The sequence below is a fragment of the Pongo abelii genome, chromosome 12 (genome assembly GCF_028885655.2).
Source record: "Pongo abelii isolate AG06213 chromosome 12, NHGRI_mPonAbe1-v2.0_pri, whole genome shotgun sequence".
Taxonomy (NCBI): domain Eukaryota; kingdom Metazoa; phylum Chordata; class Mammalia; order Primates; family Hominidae; genus Pongo; species Pongo abelii.
This window is the reverse complement of record NC_071997.2, coordinates 44511878-44533146: the sequence shown is the minus strand read 5'-3', so window position 1 is coordinate 44533146 and position 21269 is coordinate 44511878. Positions and strand designations below refer to the sequence as shown.

The window sequence follows — 21269 nt, the reverse complement described above, 5'->3', positions numbered from 1 at the left end:
AAGGTGGACTTTCCCTGGTTGTCAACATCGCACCTACCAATCAAATCGTAATCTCGTCGTTCGAGGCCCGTCCCTCTTCCTGACGCAATTACCAATGAGAAATGCTCCTCCCCGACGTCTTTTTACCTGATTGGTGCGCTCATCAGTTCCCGGAATACCTTTCCTACAACAGATTGGCCATCGCGGTGGTTGGCCTCGCCCCACAAAGCGAGGCGCTGGAGAAGACTTGAAGATCATTGGTGGAAGTGGATGTCCCTCAAAGGTCTGCGCTAACTGCCTCTTGATTGGTTGGAAGCGGCACTTACTACGTGGCGGATTCTGACTGTGAAGAGTACCGTCCCAAGTGAAGAGTGGGAGGCAAGTCCCTTGTGACCGGGAGGAGGTCGACCTTAAAGGAGCTGGCATTGTAGCTCTTCTAAAGCCTAGTCTACTTAGGAAGGCAAAAGCGAAACAGGAAGAAGTGGCCACAGAAGTCGTGTGGTCCCTAGAAGTAGAAGGGTAAGGAGGGTGCAGGAGATGGTTTACTTGTGGCCGCAACGGTGCTCAGAAGTCCGCTTGTTAGAGATGGCAGTGACCTGCGACAATCCAGTCTGCCCGACACGCCTCCCGCCTCCTTAGGAACGGGAAGGAGCCCCGGCCCGGTGCACTGACGTAGTTTGCCTGAGATCACGTAGCTGATTGGTCACAGAATCATGACTTTAATTCATGTCTTCCGCCTCTGACCTGGCACGCTTTGTACCTCACCAAAGACAGTGATGAAACTGCAAAAGGGCAGAGTGGAGAAGACTGGAATGTTCAGCCAAGGCATTTGAACTTTTAATACTGCAAGTCAAGACTTCCTGAAGATTTTTGAGCAGATGAGTGAAGTGATAAGAAAATGCATCTTCAGCAGTTACAGCATCAACGATGAGGAGACTGGCCGGGAGGCTATTACCCGCATCAAAACCAGTGAACATTTAAAAAAATTTTTTTTTAGAGAGAGGGTCTTGCTCTTTTGCCCAGACTGGAGTGCAGTGGCTTGACCATAGTTCACTATAACCTTGAATTCCTGCGTTCAAGCGATCTTCCTTCCTCAGCTTCCGGAGTAGCTGGGACTACAGATGCGTGCCACCATGCCAGGCCAATTTTTAATTTTGTTTTGTAAAGGTGGGGTTTCTGTGTTGCCCAGGTTGATCTCAAACTCCTGTCCTCAAGCCATCCTCCCGCCTCAGCCTCCCAAAGTGCTGCAATTTACGGGCATTAGCCACCGCACCTGGTCCAAAACCGGTGAAGATTTGTTAAGGTGTTGGCAATATGGGTATACCTAGATTATCCTTCATCTGCTAAAAGCATGCTCTAATCTCTCCCCAGCCCAAAACAAACAAGAAACCCCTCTTCCCCTTCCAGCTCCTACCACGTGTCTTTGCTCCTCTGTATGGCAAAAGTCAAGTGTTCAAAATTCCTTATCTTCAATTCCTCTTCCTCCATTCCCAAGTACACTACAGTCAGGCATTCACACCACCAAAACTGCTCTTGCTGAGGCCACCAGTGCTGTATTCAAAGGATAATCTTTGTTTTATCAGCTGTATTTGATCCAGCAACTCAAGTTTTTCCTGTTTAGAACACCTTTCACCGGTCTTCTTGCTTCTCCATAGTGCTGGTCATAACCCTCAAAAGGTCCCCCAGTTCACTCAGGATAAAAGCCAAGTCCTTACAATAGACTACAGGGTGCTACAACATCTGGTTCCTATGGCTTTTCTGATCTCATTTCATACTGTCTTTGCTCACTCCATTGGGCCAATCAAGTCCCACCTTGGGGGTTTTCCTTTGTTGTTTTGCCTGCCTAGGAAACTCCCCAGGTATATGAGTTTGCTAGAGTTGCCCTAACAAATACCACAGACCATGTGGCCTGAACAAAACTAGTTTATTTTCTCGAAGTTCTGGAGGCTAGAAGTCCAAGATCAAGGTGGGATTCTGAGGCGTCTCTCCTTGGCTTGCCGATGGCAGCCCTCTTACTTCTTCCTCTTCCCTCTGGTGTCTCTTCCTATTCTTCTAACACCAGTCAGATTGGAGTATGGGGCTACCTTTAGCAGCCTCATTTTAACTTAATCACTGCTTTAAAGATCTTATCTCCAAATACAGTATAGTTATATTCTGAAGCACTAAAGGTTGAGACTTCAACATGTAAATTTTGGAGGGACACAATTTAGCACATAACACCCAGGTACCCACAAGATGTGTTCCCTCACTTTATTTGAGGCTTTGCTAATCCCAGTGAAGTCCCTCCTCACTACCTTATTTAAAATTAAAACCTCCACCACCTTCCTTCCTTTATTTCTCTCCTGCTTTATTTCTGCTTAGCAGATACATACATTACAAATATGTAAATACTGTAATTTACATATTTGTTTTGTTTATTGTCTGCTCTGTTTCCTTCCACTTGCATGTAAATTCTGTGAAGATTTGCTCATTGATGTATTCGAAGACATAAAACAGTGCAAAGTGTTTAGCAAGCATTTAATAAATGTTTGTTGAATGAATGAATGAATACCTGAGGACAGAGGGAAAGAGACAACTGGAAAGGAAGAGACTGCAGTTGCTGTAGACAGAGGGGGTTGATTACGAGAGCAAGATTCCAGAGTATCTGGAGGAAAAGGGGCAGCTCTGCCTTCCATGTTGAAAGTAGAGCGTAGGAGGTACTCCTAGAGAGTAAGTTATTTTGAAAAGTAGAGAAAACAGATGAGCGAACTCAAACCAATTGACCATTATCTACTCAACAAAATAGGAGATAAAATCGCCCACCTAAAAGGGATTATGCTAGTTGGTATGAGGAAGGTGTCAGAAAATTAACATAAGATGAAAAAATGATTGTTAACTACCTGTTTGAAATTAGTGTATATATTTTAGTGGGCCTGGTCTTCATGGTTTTGTAATTTTTTCAAAAAATGATCATGGCATGAACAAGGCTATTAATCTGAGCTAATGAATTAGGAGTCTACTTGCCACCTGTAAATACTGTGGAAGTTTTATTTATTCACTTAACATTCAGGGATTCCACATGACCACCTGCAAATAATGAGAATAAAGATATGAACAAAATAGATGTGGTTCCTGCCCTTCTGAAGGTTAACACCTATATAGTTAGGGAGACAGACATTAACAATCACACATATATTATTAAAACTAAGATAAGTGCTATGATGAAAAAGGCACAGGCAGAAGAGCACAGTGGTGGAAAATGCCAGTAAGGAGAGTCAAGCTTTATACTTGGGAACAAAACACAAATTTTCCATTTTGGAAAAAAAAGCCTGAATCGAAGTGTGCTGACTGGGAAAATAAATTAACGAGAGAAAAGAGAGTCTACCTGCTTTAGGACAGCATGGAGGTTCACAGTGACTTTGTGGGAACTCTGGAACCTGGGTGCCTCAGGGAAATGTAAGAAAGTGGGGACCGGGCATGAGAGCTGGCCAGTAAGCTGGGCCAGGAAAAGAAGCTGGTGCTCAGGTACCCTGAGCCAGGGTTGCCCAAAACAACCAAGATTCTACAACTGAGTGTGGCCCAGAAAATCAGCAAAATAGGTCTGAGATTTAGAAACAGTAAGTTCAATCCCTTAACAGAGAGAAACTGCATCTGTTGAAATGATATTTGATTGTGAATAACAAAAACCTTGCCATATAGTTGGTGAAGCAAGAAGTGGGTTTATTTTTTTTAATGACACCACAGCTCTACAGTGATGTTTTATTTAAACTTATGCTCCTCTATTTCTCCATGCTTCATGGGTGACTTTGTTCCTTTTGCCTATCGTCTCACTGTTTTGGGATGGCAACTCCAGTATCATTTCTTTATTATAGGTAGGACAAAGAGGAATGACAAAAGGCATGTAACCGCCTGAATTTGCCCCTATCAAAGAGCTCTCCAGGAAGCACCACCAAGGAATTTTCACTGACATTTCCCAGGCCAGACCATGCTACTGCTAAACAAAATGAAGATTCTGCTAGTGAGGATGAAAGGAAGAATGTGTAATCAGTTTTCTTGAAGTATAGTACATGTACAATAAACTGAACCTATTGGAAATATACATTTGGATGAGTTTTGACAGATGTATATACCACAGTCAAGATACAGAACATTGTGATCACTCCAAGAGATTCCTTGTGTCCCTTTGTGGTCACTCCCTCCTACCCGAGGCCCCTAGGTAACCACTGATCTGTTTTCCATCACAATAGATTAGTCTGCATATTCTAGCATCTTTAATAAATGCAGTCATACAATATGTACTTTTGTGTCTTACTTTTTTCACTCCATATAATGTTTTTAAATTTACTCACATTGTTGAATGTAGCAATACTTAGTTGCTTTTTATTGCTGAGTAGTATTCTGCTTTATTTGTTCCACGTCTCTTTATCCATTCACTTGCTGGAGTACATTTGGTATATTTTCAATTTTTGGCCATTACAAATAAAGCTACTATGAGAACATTTATGTATGTACAGGTCTTTTTGTAGGTTTTTATTTCTCTTGGGTAAATACCTAGATGTGGAATAACTAGCTCATATAGTAGATGGATGTTTAACTTTATAAGACTCTGCCAAGCATTTTCACAAAGTGGTGTACCATTTTATACCCCCACCAGTGGTGCATGAGAGTTCAAGTTGTTCTATATCCTCACCAACATTTGGTAATTGTCTTTTTAATTCTAACTATTCTAGTAGATATGTGATGGCATTTCATTGTAGCTTTGGTTTGCATATCCCTGACGACTAATGATTTTGAACATCTTTTAATGTGCTTGTTGGACATTATATATCATCTTTTGTAAAATGTCTATTAAAAGTGTTTATAAAGAGAGGAATGTTTATGGGTAGGCACTCTTGAAGAGTTTGCCACACAGTGAAATTTTGTTGTGTTGTACCAGTTAGCTATTGGCATAACAATGCTGTGTAAGCAAACATCCCAAATTCAGTGGCTTAAAACAGCAAAAATGTATACTCTGACACCGTTCACCTGGAGTTGCCTGATCTAGCTAGAGCACGATTTTCTTATGGCAATGGAAGAAACACAATTAAGATGGGTGGAAACTTACATGGCCTCTTAAAACTAGTATCAGAACTGGAGCACTTATTATTGGAGCAGGATGGACTAAAGCAAGGCATATGATTAGGCCTAACATCAAAGAGGCAGGACAACATGCCCTGCCTCTAGTGAAAGAAACTGCAAAGTCATGTGACAAAGGGCATGGAACTAAAATGTAACTGTAGCAAGGGATTAGCTTATCAATGTTTCTTAAAGTGTGGCCCTGGACTGACTTCATCAGAAGTTCAAGGAATGGGGTCCAGGAATCTGCAGATTTTCCTTTTTTTTGAGATGGAGTTTCGCTCTTGTTGCCCCGGCTGGAGTGCAATGGTGCAGTCTTGGCTCACCGCAACTTCCACCTCCTGGGTTCAAGCTATTCCCCTGCCTCAGCCTCCTGAGTAGCTGGGATTACAGGAAGGTGCCATCATGCCCGGCTAATTTTGTATTTTTAGTAGAGACAGGGTTTCTCCATGTTGGTCAGGCTGGTCTCAAACTCCCAACCTTAGGTGATCTACCCACCTCAGCCTCCTAGAGTGCTGGGATTACAGGCATGAGCCACCGCGCCCGGTCTGAATCTGCAGTTTTAACAAACACCCTAGAAGACTCTACCACAAGTACTATAAGAGTAATCAGTTATATCTGTTCCTGAACCTAGCATGAACAATTGCTCCACAATTGCTTCACAATTGTTCATGCTAGGTTCACGAACAGATATAACTGATGGCACATAATGAGATACTACTCCATATATATTAGAATAGCTATTTTTAAAAATACAATATCAAGTGCTGGCAAGAATATATGAGCAATTCCTCATACATTGCTGGTCTGAAGGTAAAGTGGTACAACTATCTTGGAAACGGCTTGGCAATTTCTATTACAGTTAAACATACACTTACCATATGACATGGTTTGGCTCTGTGTCCCCACCCAAATCTCATCTCAAATTGTAATCCCCACATATTGAGGGAAGGACCTGTTGGGAGGCGATTAAATCATGGGGGTGATCCCCCCATGCTGTTCTTGTAATAGTGATCACAAGAGCTGATGATTTTAAAGTGTGGCACTTCCTTGTGCTTTCTCTCTCCTGCCACCTTGTGAAGAAGGTATTTGCTTCTCATTTGACTTCCACCATGATTGTAAGTCTCCCGAGGCCTCCCCAGCAATGTGGGACTGTGAGTCAATTAAACCTCTTTCTTTTATCAATTACCTATCTCAGGTAGTATTTTTTTATTTTTATTCTTTTGAGACAGAGTCTCGCTTTATCTCCCAGGCTGGAGTGCCGCAGCATGATCTCGGCTAACTGCAACCTCCCCCTCCCAGGTTCAAGTGATTCTCTTGCCTCAGCCTCCCAAGTAGCTGGGATTATAGATGTGTGCCACCACACCCAGCTAATTTTTGTATTTGTAGTAGAGGTGGGGTTTCGCCGTGCTGGCCAGGTTGGTGTTGAACTCCTGACCTCAAGTGATGCACCCGACTTGGCCTCCCAAAGTGCTAGGATTACAGATGTGAGCCACTGTGCCCTGCCCTCAGGTATTATCTTTGCAGGAGTGTGAAAACGGACTAATACACCATATGACTCAACAATCCCACTCCTAAGTTTTTACCTAAGAGATAAAAACGTATATTTGTAAAAAGGCCTGTAGGCAAATGTTTATAGAAGCTTTTTTACATAATTGCCCCAAACTGGAAATGTCATAATGTCTATCCACTAGTTAATGGGTAAACAAATTATAGTGCATTCATATGCTGGAATACTACTCAGCAGTAAAAAGGGACAACCTACTGATGATATGAATGACAAGGGTGCATTTTGAAAGTGTCGAACCAAGTAAAAGAAGCCAGATACAGAATATTACATACTTTATGATTCCATGTATTGACATCTGCAAAAGATAAAACCATAGTGCCAAAGGAGATGAGATTGACTAGCGAAGGACACAAGGAACCTTTCTTAGGTGATGGAAAGATCCCAAATCTTATTGGTGGTGGTGGTGATGTCAGTATATAAGTTTGTCAAACTCATAGAAGTGTATACCTAAGAAGAGTGAATTTTACTGTATATAAATCATATATTAATAGACCTGACTTAAACAAAAAGCAATACAGACTTTTTCTCCTCCACTTTGCCCCAAAAAAGGCAGAAGGATGTGAAAACAGATTTTGTTTGTTTAAAAACTGAAATTTCAAAGATTTTAACCAGTGAAGTGACAAGACAAACACAAAAAATTAAATGTAGCTTGCTTTGATGTGACATATGACATATCAATAAGGAGTTTTGGGGTGCACTTTTAAGCACTAGAAGTTGAATAACAAGGATGGAAAGAGGAATTCAGGAGGTTCTGCTTAAAAAATGCAGAGCACATAGCAACAAGCCTGGTCTTCTGGTGGCTATTTCAACCTTTAAAAGGACAATTATAGTTGGATCATGTGTAAAATGGGCCTGAAATATCCAAATTCCTTCACGAAAGACAAGGGGTTATTGTAACCATAGCAAGGAAGCAGCTTATCGATGTTTCTTAAAGTGTGGTCCTGGACTGACTTAATCAAAAGTTCAGGGAATGGGGTCCAGGAATCTGCAGTTTTAACAAACACTCTAGGAGACTCTTATGTGTACTAAAAGCGGAGGAACATGGCACTTTGGACTTAATATGTTTGATAAATTGTGGATTTTGTGAAATTCATAATTTTTCTATATGCCTATAATTTATTTACATGTGCATAGTTTATATCAGCAATTCTTAACATTGAAGTGCCACTTGAGAGTCCATTATCACTCCCAGCAATCCCCTGCCAATTCAGAGGCCTTTAATTTCTCTTTTACGATGTACTAGAAAATTCTTCCTGGCCATAGCAAACTCATCTCAGATGTTTGCAACTTGACTGTGGGTCATGGCCACTTCACTGTAGTCACTGCATAGAACTCCTAGACACAGCCCCTAAGTAGGAGGCTGCTCTTCACCCACAGCTTCCAACCAAACTTTATTCTCTATACCCACCACACAAGACTGCATGTGCAGATCAAACTTTGCTGAAAGGATGGGCTAATTAAAGCAGGAACTCCGAAAATTAATGCTGCCCTCGGGGGTCCCCTCGCATGCATGCTTCTATTCCTAACCCGGCTTTCTGTCCTCTATTCTTCTGTCTTGGATACATTTACTTTCACTTCTTTTCACCTTCTTACCCACAGAAATTGGTCTCAGTCCAGGACTCACTGCCTCCCTCATTGTATTTTTCAGCTATTGTCACAATAATTCTTTATAACAAGCTACCCTAAAACTTTAACAATAGTTTGTAATACTATTTGTTTAACAATAGTAATGTATTCATCTTCATAAGTCTGCATGTCATTTGGGGCTTGGCTCCAAACTAAGCTGGACCTAGGTCTACTCCACTGGTCTCTCATCCTCCTTGGAAGAATGGTCTACCTGGAGCATGTTCTTCTCATGGCAATAATAGAAATACAAGAGGGCAAGGCCAGCCACACATACGTATTTCAAGTCTCTGCCTTCCTATGTCTATGAACAGCTCTGTAGCTAAAGTATGTCACATGGCCAAGTTCAAAGTGCAAGGATGGGAAAGCACACTCCACATACCATGAGGTCACAGCTAGAGTGTGGATGCGTATGCTGCCACAGGGGAGAGAAGCATTGTGACCATACATTCAGTCAGCCATACCCGTCATGAGTATTTCTTTCCTGTCTGAGTAACTAAGTCTAGAGAAATGCCTTAGTGCTTCACAAGGACAGTAGTTGATAATTATAAACCCTTGAATTTATATAGTCTGGTCCAGTCCTGGGCCAATATGGATGATCCATTCTGTTCCTTTTGGTGAGTGCTCCAAAAGGGGGATTTGCAAGCATGTATGCATAAATGCAGAAACAAATGCTAACACATGTGCCTGTGCACACTTATATACATGAGCATGTGTACATGTGAACTCTTAAGTACAAACAAGAGGATTTTCCTAACTGCTTTATAAATTGCAAAGAATTCTATTTCATAATGATTTCAGGACTTCACATTGTACTGAGAAATATCAGTGCCTTTTCTTCAAACTTGCCTCTTCCTTCTTCATAACCAAACTCCAGGAGCCAGATCTCTGGACCTCTAAATAGCAAATTCTCTTAAATGCACAAAGCCCCTTGCAAAGCTTTGAGAATGCCGCTGTAAAATTCTTACCCAAAGTCTTCATTACTTTCATTTTCTGTCTAGGGGGAAGAAAGGGAGTAATTTTATTTCTCCAGTTGTTTGTAATTCTTTGAATTCAGGAAGAAATAGAGGCAATGTAGAGCATAGCGCTGACCCTGGAACTGCCAAGTAACTTGCTGTGTGCTCTGAAACAATCTGCTTCTCCTCTATAAGTCTCACAGTGTTTTAGGTGGCATCTTGGACCAGGCACTGCCTTGGTTACTTACACCAGGGACTCTCAGCGGCCATTTGTACCAGGTGGACTCTGAAGTCTGTTTCTTCTAGTGTTCTCATTGGGCACTTACACCAAGGGCTGTCTTTAGTCACTTCATTTCCATTTTCTTTAATGTTCTGCCTCTTTTCTCTGTAGAGAATGTTTACACAATTTTATAATCAGAATAATCTAAACAACCAGGTGGCAATAGTAAGCACAAATGTGAAGTATCACTTTGTATCACTAACAATAGATAAAATTATTTCACATGGTGGACACCAGCATATTCGTAATGGTCAGCAAATGTAGAATAAGTTTCAAATTTCTTATGTTTTTATTTGGATGATTTTTTTTAATATAATGTAATTATAGGATAGTCTGGCTAAACCCTTTTGGCATTTCAGGGCCAACACTTGCATTTGTGTCTATCAAACCAGCACCAAGTAATGCTATCTTAATTGTTACAGGCAACTGAAAAAAAGTAAGATGCATATTTGTATATAAATGATTCATTGCTACCAAATAAATGCCAAATGACTGGTATCCTCTAAAAGCAAGTGTTACACAGTGGTTCAAATAAAGAAAAGTCATGGGAGAATTTAGTCCTCACATAGAATGTAGTTTTGTCAATGGGCCAGATTGAAAACAACCTGTCTTAGCTGTCACTATTGTATTTGTTTTCAGAGTAGTGCTGTAGTTTCATTAAATTATCATCTGTTGGGCATCAGCTACCAGTACTGACATGGTCGCTGGTTTTAGACCACATATCTCACTGAGATTGACTGTTAAGTCAAAAAAAAATCTTTGAAGGTATCAGAAAGCAACCACAGCATCCAAGACCTGAGGGGCTAAGAATGAGAAAGAAACAAAAAGCAATTAGATCAGGGTAATACTCCCTACCATTTTCTCTCTTGAGACATTTAATGAATTATAGGCAAAAAGCGCAGGGTCTAGGGCCATGCAGGAAGGTGCAGCTTAGAGAGATTTTAGGAGTCTTATAACGCCACAGAGACAAAATGTGGAGTTCAGGGCTAGCAAGAAAACCAGCATTAAAAGGTTTAAGATCCCATAGAAAAGAGAATGGCTGAAAAGTGAGACTGATCGGTTTTTTTTCCCCCCCATTAAGGCTGTTGCTGGTTCCTAAGTCATTCAAATAAGAGAGATTAAAAAACAAAAAACAAACAAAAACTACGTAGTGAGAGACAGGTAAGAAGCTAAAAAGTGAAAGTCTTATTGTGCTGAGGAGTCAAAAATTGGAGGTCAGTCCTAGCAAAGAGTTGAAGCTTTGAAAAATACCTCCACGCTTTCAGCTGAGACTTCTGACAGACTGCAGATAGGAGTAAGGGCAAAGCAGAAATAAATTAGCCTCAAAAAACCTAAAACCCAGTCTCAAAGTATCACATTACCTAATTGGATTAGGGTGATCTGCCCCTACTGTGTCTGCCAGAAGAAAATTAAATTGTCTTTGAAGAAGGAAAACATCACACAGAGCTTCTATTATTTTTCATATACAATGTCTAGCATCTGAGTAAAAATCTCTAGGTCATGTCAATAAATAGAACCAAGTGACAGAAAATAAAAGTAAAAAACAGAAACAGATTAGACTTACAGAAGATTGAGATATTGGTGTTATCAGACACAGGCTATAAAATAATTGTGGTTATTTTATAATCATCCTTAAAAAAGGATAATCATCCTTAAAAAAGATGACAAAATGGAGAATTTCATCAAAGACCTGGAATCTATTAGAATCTATTAGAAACTTTTAGAACTTAAAGATAAATTAATTGACATACAAATGATTCATAAGCACATAAAAATGCTCAACATCATTAGTCATTGGGGAAATGCAAACCAAAACCACAATGAAACACCACTTCACACCCACCAATATGCCTAAAATAAAAAAGGCAGTAACAAAGTTTGGACAGGATGTGGACAATTTAAACCCTCGTACCTTGCTGGGGGTGCAAAATTATGCTGAAACATTGAAAAACAGTTTGGCAGTTTATCAAAATGTTAAACATAGTTACTATATGACCCAGAAATTCCACTCCTTGGTACATACCCACGAGAACTGAAAACATATATCTACACAAAAACTTGTACAGCAATGTTCATAGCAACATTATTCGTAATAGCCAAAAAGTAGAAACAACCAAAATGTCCATCAACTTATAAACGGAGAAGCAAAATGTGATATATCTATACATGGGAATACTATTCTGCCATGAAAAGGAATGAACTACCAACACATGCTGCAACATGATTGAGCGCTGGTAAGAAATGCCAAGTGAAAGAAACCAGTCATAAAAGGCTACCTATTGTATGATGCCATTTATATGAAATGTCCAGAATAGGCAAATCCATACAGACAGAAAGTAGTGTTTAGTGGTTGCCAGGGTCTGGGAGAGGAGAGAATAGAGGATGACTGCTAATGTGCTTGGAGTTTCTTTTTGGGATGATGAAAGTGTTCTGAAATTAGATAGTGGTGATGGTTGTATGACTCTGGGACTATACTAAAAAACTACTGAATTATACACTGTAAAAGATTTCATGGTATGTGGATTTAGTTCCCAAAAGCTATTATTTAATTAAAAGAAAATATTAATTAATTAAAATTAAGAATTTAGTACATGGGTTTAACAACTGCTGAGAGAATTAGTGAACTGGAAAACTTCTCAGGAAAAAAATATTCCAACTGAATCACAAAGAAAAAATATAATGGAAAATGTAGGGAAAAAACCTAAAAGATACAGGGAACATTGTGAAAAGGTTTACATATGTGTAACTGGAGTCTTCAAGAAAGAGAGATGGCAGAAGAAGTATTTAAAGAAATATTAACAATTTACAAAAATTGGTTTAAAAACACCACAGATTCAAAAATTTCTTTGAACACCAGGCAATTTAAATACAAAACAAAACCACACGTTGATCCATCTAGCGAAACTGCTGACAAACAAAGATCAAAGAGACACTCTTAAAAGAAGCTCCGGGAAAAAATACACATTGCCTTCAAAGGAGCAACAGAAGGATTGACAGATGCTTGACAGATGCCTTTCTACGAGACAAAAAGTGACATTGTAAAGTGCTGAAAAAAATAATCTGACAACTTCTAATACTATAGTCAGTGAAAATGTCTTTCAAAAATGAAAGCAAGAGAAAGACATTTAAAAATAAACCAAAGGAACTTGTTTCCAATCGACTTACAGTAAAATAAATACTAAATGGAGCTTTTTAAATGGAGGAAAAATGGCCCAAGATGGAAATTTGAAAATAAAGGGGAGGAGAACTGAAGATTATTATGGGAAAGAGTCAATTTAGGAGTAAAGTGGGGGAGGGAAGATGGTCCACTAGACACAGCCAGGTAGAACAGCTCCCACCAAGGGATTGAGACAACTGGCATGCTCCTAACAGATCTTCAGAGGGAAGGCACTGAGAGTGGATGGAGGGAAGACACAGAAGCTGGGCTGAAGCGGGAGGAAGCTGGGAACCCTGGATAGGGCTATTGCACACCGGGACTTGTTCCTGGCACCCAATGGCTCTGGGGAAATGAGTGAGTTGAACTGGCAAGGAGGAACTTGTTCTTGCCATGGGCCTCTGGAACCCTGGCAGGAGAAGACACCTTGACCACCACTGACACTCGAGTTGGCAGGGAGAGCTGCTTAGAGAAGCGGTAGGGGCAGCACACCAGCTGATGTGGAGCCCAGAGGGTTTGATGTGGGAGCGTCTGTAGTGGAGCACAGCTAGGGACGGCCATCCCCCTCGGCTCTCCTTGCTCCCATAGGAGACGTTAGTTCTAGGGGAGCTGTAGAAACTGAACTCTGCAGGGTGGTCTTGCCGATCAGATGGAGCCAGTCCGACCTGAGCACTCCTTGGTATGCTGGCCTCTCCCGGGGCCCCAGCCTGTTCACACCTGCTTGCAGGGCAGTCTAGGGTGCCCTGGGGGGTATCATACCTTCTGCACTTGTGGACCACGCTTGACCAGTGGAGAGCTACAATGGGGTGGCCCGTATGGCCACACACCAGCCCACACACCCCATCCCCATACTGTAGCTTCCCATGGGCCCACCACATCTCCCAACATAGCTTTGCTGGTGCATGACTGCACAGGCAGATTTTGCTTTCCTTGCCCCACCAGCATGGGGGAGTGCAGTCTCTCACCCCCCGCCCCCGCCATTGCCAACCATCATTGCAGATGGAGCCTTGGTGGGCACAAAGCCAGCCAGCCCCACCTCTGTCAGTGCACCACTCTTACGCTAGCATTGCATAGAAAACAGCAGGTCCACCCAGCCCTGAGCAACCACTACTAATTGTGAAGCATAGAGAAGGCACCCAGACCTGCACCCACCAGCGTCCCACCCCCAGCGAACACCACCTCCAGTGTGACTGACAGAATTTGTTACCATGAGACTTGCCTGAAGAAAGCACTACATATGGAAAGGAAAGACCATTACTGACCACTACAAAAACACACTGAAGTACACAGAACAGTGACACTATAAAGCAACCACATAAACAAGTCTGCAAAATATCCCACTTACATCATGAAGACAGGATCAAGTTCACACATATCAATACTAACCTTCAATGTAAATGTGCTAAATGCCCCAATTAAAAGACACAGAGGTCAGGTGCAGTGGCTCACCCTATAATCCCAGAACTTTGGGAAGCCAAGGCAGGCAGGTCACTTAAGGCCAGGAGTGTGAGACCAGCCTGGCCAACATGGTGAAACCCCGTGTCTACTAAAATTACAAAAATTATCTGGGTGTGGTGGTGCACACCTGTAATCCCAGCTACTTGGGAGGCTGAGGCATAAGAATTGCTTGAAGCCAGGAGGTGGAGGTCACAGTGAACCATGATCTCGCCACTGTACTCCAGCCTGGGTGGCAAAGCAAGACTCTGTCTCAGAAAAATAAAAAAGCACACAGAGTGGCAAGGTGGATAAAGAACCAAACCTGGCTGGGCACGGTGGCTCACACCTGTAATCCCAGCAATTTGGGAGGCTGAGGCAGGCAGATCACTTGAGGTCAGGAGTTTGAGACCAGCCTGGCCAACATGGTGAAACCCTGTCTCTACTAAAAATACAAAAGTTGGCTGGGCGTAGTGGCATGCACCTGTAGTCCCAGCTACTCAGGAGGCTGAGGCAGGAGAATGGCTTGAACCCAGGAGGTAGAGGTTGCAGTGAGCTGAGATTGTGCCACTGCACTCCAGCTTGGGCCACAGAGTGAGACTCTGTATCAAAAAAAAAAAACCCACAAAACTTTGGGAGGCTGAGGCAGGTGGATCATGAGGTCAGGAGATCGAGACCATCCTGGCTAACACGGTGAAACCCCGTCTCTAGTAAAAATACAAAAAATTAGCTGGGCATGGTGGTGGTCACCTGTAGTCCCAGCTACTCGGGAGGCTAAGGCAGGAGAATGGCATGAACCCGGGAGGCAGAGCTGGCAGTGAGCCAAGATCACACCACTGCACTCTAGCCTGGGTGACAGAGAGAGACTCTGTCTCAAAAAAAAAAAAAAAAAGTAAGAAACAAGACCCTTTGAGATGCTGTCTTCAAGAGACCCATCTTACATGCAGCAACACACATAGGCTTAAAATAAAGGGATGGAGAAAAATTTACCAAGCAAATGGAAAACAGAAAAAAGCAGAGGCTGCAATCCTAGTTTCAGACAAAACAGATTTTAAACCAACAAAGACTGAAAAAGACAAAGAAGGGCATTATATAATGGTAAATGGTTCAATTCAACAGGAAGATCTAACTATCCTAAATATATATGCACCCAACACAGGAGCACCTAGATTCATAAAGCAAGTTCTTAGAGATCTTCAAAGAGACTTTAACACCCCACTGACAATATTAGACAGATCAAGACAGAAAATTAACAAAGATATTCAGGACATGAACTAAGCACGGAATCAAATGGACCTGATAAATATCTACAGGACTCTTCACTGAGAAACAAGAGAATATACATTTTTCTCTTTGCCACATGGCACATCTTCTAAAATTGATCACACAATCAGAAGTAAAACACTCCTCAGCAAATGCAAAATAATTGAAATCATAACAATCTCTCAGACCATAGTGCAATCAAATTAGAAATCAAGATTAAGAAATATACTCAAAACTATACAATTACATGGAAATTGAATACCCTACTCCTGAATGACATTTGGGTAAGTAATGAAATTAAGGCAAAAATCAGAAGTTCTTTGAAACTAATGAGAACTAAAATACAACATACCAGAATCTCTGGGACACAGCTAAGTCAGGGTTAAAAGGAAAATTTATAGCATTAAATGTCCACATCAAAAAGTTAGAAAGCTCTCAAGTCAACAACCTCACATCACAACTAAAAGAACTAGAGAACCAAGAGCAAACAAATTCCAAAGTTAGCAGAAGACAGGAAATAACCAAAACCATAGCTGAACTAAAGGAAACTGATACAAAAAAACCATTCAAAAGATCAGTGAATCCAGGAGCTGGTTTTTTGAAAAGATTTATAACATAGATAGACCACTAGCAAGACTAATGCAGAAGAAAAGAGAGAAGATTCAAATAAACAGAATGAGAAACGACAAGGGGGATATTACCACTGACCCCATAGAAATACAAACAACCATCAGACAGTATTATGAACACCCATATGCACATAAACTAGAAAAACAAGAAGAAAGGATAAATTCCTATGAACATACACCCTCCCAAGACTGAACCAGGAAGAAATTGAATCCCCAAACAGACCAATAACAAGCTCTGAAATTGAGTCAGGAATAAATAGCCTAACAACAACAAAAAAGCCAAGGACAAGATAGATTCACAGCTGAATTCTACCAGATGTACAAAAGGAGCTGGTACCATCCCTGCTTAAACTATTCCAAGAAATTGAGGAGGAGGAACTCCTCCCTAACTCATTCTATGAGGCTTAGATCATCCTCATACCAAAACCTGGCAGAGACACAACAAAAAAAGAAAACTTCAGGTCAATATGCTTGATGAACATCAATGCAAAAATTCTCAACAAAATACTGGGAAACTGAATCCAGCAGCACATCAAAAAGCTTATCCACCATGATCAAGTAGGCTTTATTCCTGGGATGCAAGGTTAGTTCAACATATGCAAATCAGTAAATGTGATTTATTACATAAACAGAACTAGAGACAAAAACCACATGATTATCTCAATAGATGCTGTAAAGGCTTTTGATAAAATTCAATCATCCTTCATATTAAAAAATCTCAATAAACTAGGTATTGAGGGAACGTACCTCAAAATAATAAGAGCCATCTATGACAAACCCACAGACAACATGATACTGAATGGGCAAAAGCTGGAAGCATTCCCCTTGAAAACTGGCACAAGACAAGGATGCCCTCTCCCACCACTCCTATTCAACATAGTATTGGAAGTTCTGGCCAGGACAATCAGGCAAGAGAAAGAAATAAAGGGCATCCAAATAGGAAAAGAGGAAGTCAAACTATTGCTGTTTGCAGATGACATGATTCTACATCTAGAAAACCATATAGTCTCAACTCAGAACCTTTTTTTTTTTTTTTATAGACGGAATCTCACTCTGTTGCCCAGGCTGGAGTGCAGTGGCACAATCTCAGCTCACTGCAAGCTCCGCCTCCCAGGTTCACGCCATTCTCCTGCCCCAGCCTCCCGAGTAGCTGGGGCTACAGGTGCCCACCAACATGCCCGGATAATTTTTTGTATTTTTAGTAGAGATGGGGTTTTACCATGTTAGCCAGGATGGTCTCGATCTCCTGACCTCGTGATCCGCCCGCCTTGGCCTCCCGAAGTGCTGGGATTACAGGCAAGAGCCACCGCGCCCGGCCCAAAACATTCTTAAGCTGATGAACAACTTTAGCAAAGTCTCAGAACACAAAATCAATGTACGAAAATCACTAACATTTCTGTACACCAACAACAGTCAAGCCAAGAGTCAAATCAGGAATGCAATCCCATTCACAATTCCCACCAAAAAAATAAAATACATAAGAATACAGCTAACCGGGAAGGTGAAAGATCTCAACAAGGAGAGCTACAAAACCTTGCTCAAAGAAATCAGAGATGACACAAACAATTGGAAAAACATTCCATGCTCATGGATAGGAAGAACCAATATTGTTAAAATGGCCATACTGCCCGAAAAAATATATAGATTCAATGCTGTTCCTATCATTTTTCGCAGAACTAGAAAAAAACTATTTAAAAATTCATACTGAACCAAAAAATAGCCCAAATAACCAAAGCAATCCTAAGCAAAAGGAACAAAGCTGGAGGCATCACAATATGTGACTTCAAACTATACTACAGTAACCAAAACAGCATGGTACTGGTACAAAAACAGACACAGAGACAAATGGAACAGAATAAAGAACCCAGAAATAAATAGAAAACCCATTCCGTACATAGGAACAGGCAAAGATTTCATGAGGAAGACACCAACAGCAATTGCAACAAAAGCAGAAATCAACAAATTGGATCTAATTAAACTAAAGAGCTTCTGCACAGCAAAGGAAACTATCAACAGAGTAAACAGACAACCTATAGAATGGGAGAAAACTTTTGCAAACTATGCATCTGACAAAGGTCAAATATCCAGCATCTATAAGGAACTTTAGCAAATTTATAAGAAAAATACAAACAACCCCATTACAAAGTGGGCAAAGGACATGAACAGACACTTTTTTTTAGAAAGGACATACACGCGGCCAACAAGCATATGAAAAAAAGCTCAACATCACTGATCATTAGATAAATGCAAATCAAAGCCACAATGAAATACTATCTCACACCAGTCAGCTTGGCCACTATTAAAAAATCAAAAAATAACAGATGCTGGCGAGGTTGGGGAGGAAAGGAACGCTTATATACTGTTGGTGGGAGTTCAACCATGTGGAAGACAGTGTGGTGATTCCTAAACACAGGTTTAGCTATAGAACAAACCTGCACATGTACCCCTGAACCTAAAATAAAAGTTAAATTTAAAAAAGTTTAGGAGTAAATATAAGGAAAACTTATTGTTTTGTAGAGTACTAATGTCTTTGGGAATTTTAAATATGCGTAATATTGAATGCATGTAATCTTAAAATATATAACTACATGCCTGTAATCCCAGCACTTTGGGACACCAAAGTGAGTGGTTCACTTGATCACTGGAGATCGAGATCAGTTTGGCCAACATGGCAAATCCCTATCACTACTAAAAATACAAAAATTAGCTGGGCATGGTGGCTTGCAGTTGTAGTCCTAGCTACTTTGGGAGACTGAGGTGAGAGGATCGCTTGAACTTGGGAAGTGGAGGTTGCAGTGAGCTGAGATCTCGCCATTGCACTTCAGCCTGGGGGACAGAGTGAGACTGTATCTCAAAAAAAAAAAAAAGAAATATATATATAATTACAACACAAAAGGTGGCAGTAGTTAAAGCAGCGAAGATCTTTGTGTTGTCTGGCAAAGTAAAGTACTAATTTATATTATACTGTAACCAGTCAGGAATAGGAATGCATGTTATAATTCTAGGGTAATCACTTAAAGAATTATAAAGATTGACTGGATATGGTGGCTCACTCCTGTAATCTCAGCACTTTGGGAGGTGGAGGTGGGAGGGTCACTTGAGTCCCCAAGTTGAAGACCAGCCTGAACCACATAGTGAGACCCCTGTCTCTATATTTTTAATACATAAAATTAAAGAAAAAAATTATAAAGATTGTATAACTACCAAGCTAGTAGAGTGGAACAATGGAATAATAAAAAAATATAATTTTACCGAAGCAGGCAAGAAAGGAGAAAAAAAAGGACAAAAGAGCAGGTGGGATAAGACAAAAAGAATAGTTAGCTGTAGTTTTGCTGTTGTTGTTGTTTCAGATAGGGTCTCACTGTGTCACCCAGGCTGGAGTGTAGTGGCATGATCACGGTTCACTGTAGCCTCAACCTCCCAATGCTCAGGTGATCTTCCTGCCTTAGCACCCCCCCGCCCCAAGTAGCTCTAACTACAGGCATGCATCAACATGCCCAGCTAATTTTTGTATTTTTACTAGAGACGTGGTTTCACCATGTTGCCCAGGCTGTTCTCGAACTCCTGGGCTCAAGCAATCCACCTGCCATGGCCTCCCAAAGTTTTAGGATTACAGATGTGAGCCAATGCACCCAGACATATGTAGATTTAAAACCCTAATATATCAGTAATTACATTAAACATACATGGAGTAAGTACCCCTCTTAAAAGTCAAAACTTGTCAGACTGGATAAAAGACAAGACATATCTTAATGGTAAGGTGTGTTTGCAAAAAGATGTACATGTAAACAATAGCAAAAAGAAAGCCGATGCAAGCCAGACATGGTGGCTTATGCCTGTAATCCCAGCACTTTGGGAGGCTGAGGTGGGTGGATCACCTGAGGTCAGGAGTTCAAGACCAGCCTGGCCAACATGGTGAAACTCCATCTTTACCAAAAATACAAAAATTACCCGAGCATTGTGGCACACGCCTGTAATCCCAGCTACTCGGGAGGGTGAGGCAGGAGAATGGCTTGAATCCGGGAGGTGGAGGTTGCAGTGAGCTGAGACCACACCACTGCACTCCAGCCTGGGTGACAGAAGGAGACCCTGTCTCAAAAAAAAAAAAAAAAAAAAAAAGAAAAGAAAGAAAAGAAAAGAAAGCAAGCTGATACAATCATAATAATATCTGTCAAAGTTTTGTGTTTTTTTTTTCTTTTTAGGTAACAAAGTCTCACTCTGTCTCCTAGGCTGCAGTGCAGTGGCCCAATCATAGTTCTCTGTAGCCTTGAATTCCTGGGCTCAAGCCATCCTCCCGCCTCGGCCTCTTGAGTAGCTGGGACTACAGGTGTGCACCACCATGCTTGGCTAATTTTTTTTTATCTTTAGTAGAGACGAGGTCTTGCTATGTTGCCCAGGCTGGTCTTCAACTCCTGGACTCAAGCTGATTTTCCCACCTCGGCCTCCCAAAGTGCTGGGGATACAGGCGTGAGCCACTGCACCTGGCCCAAAGCTGATGTTCTAAATGACTCTTTAAAATTTTTTAAATAGACTTTATTTTTAGAGCAGTTTTAGGTTTATAGTAAAATAGAGTTGAAAGTGCAAAGATTTTCCACATACTTCTTTTCTCCAGCCACCTCCACTATCAACATCCCACACCAGAGTGGTATATTTGTTGCAATTGTTGAACCTACATTGACACATAATTATTATCTAAAGCCCATAGTTTACATGAGTTCACCCTTGGTGTTATACATTTTATGGGTCTGGACAAATGTATAATGACATGTATCCACCATTATAGTATCTATCATACAGAATAGTTTCACTCTCCTAGTCATCCCTCCCTTTCCCCTAATCCCTGGGATCCACTGATCTTTTCAGTGTCTCCATGGCTTTGTCTTTCCCAGCATGCCCTACAGTTGGAATTCTATACTATGTTGCCTTTTCAGACTGGGTTCTTTCACTTAATAGTATACATGAAAGTTTGCTCCATATCTCTTCATGGCTTGATAGCTAATTCCCTTTTTTTTTTTTTTTTTGGAGACAGGATCTCACTCCTGTTGCCCAGGCTAGAGCACAGTGGTGCAGTCATAGCACAATGAGGCCTGGACTTCCTGGGCTCAGGTGATTCTCCCACCTCAGCCTCCTGAGTAGCTGGGACTTCAGGCATGTGCCACCATTCCTGGCGAATTTTTTGTGTTTTTATTAGAGATGGGGTTTTGCCTTGTTCCTCAGGCTGGTCTCAAACTCCCGGGCTCAAGCGATGTGCTTGCCTTGGCCTCCTAAAGTGCTAGGATTACAGGTG

The 21269-nt window shown here is 41.2% G+C and overlaps 1 protein-coding gene and 1 long non-coding RNA gene across 3 annotated transcripts in view; one reads left to right on the top strand and one right to left on the bottom strand.

The window, feature by feature from the left end:
- LOC134759692 (uncharacterized) lies at nucleotides 1-4252 on the top strand. The gene is made up of 2 exons (XR_010136262.1): nucleotides 1-1282; nucleotides 3831-4252. It is a non-coding gene; the product is annotated as an uncharacterized LOC134759692 (long non-coding RNA).
- The window catches only part of EIF2AK3 (eukaryotic translation initiation factor 2 alpha kinase 3), a 136191-nt gene that overhangs the window by 74067 nt on the left and 40855 nt on the right, over nucleotides 1-21269 (bottom strand). The window lies entirely within an intron of this gene.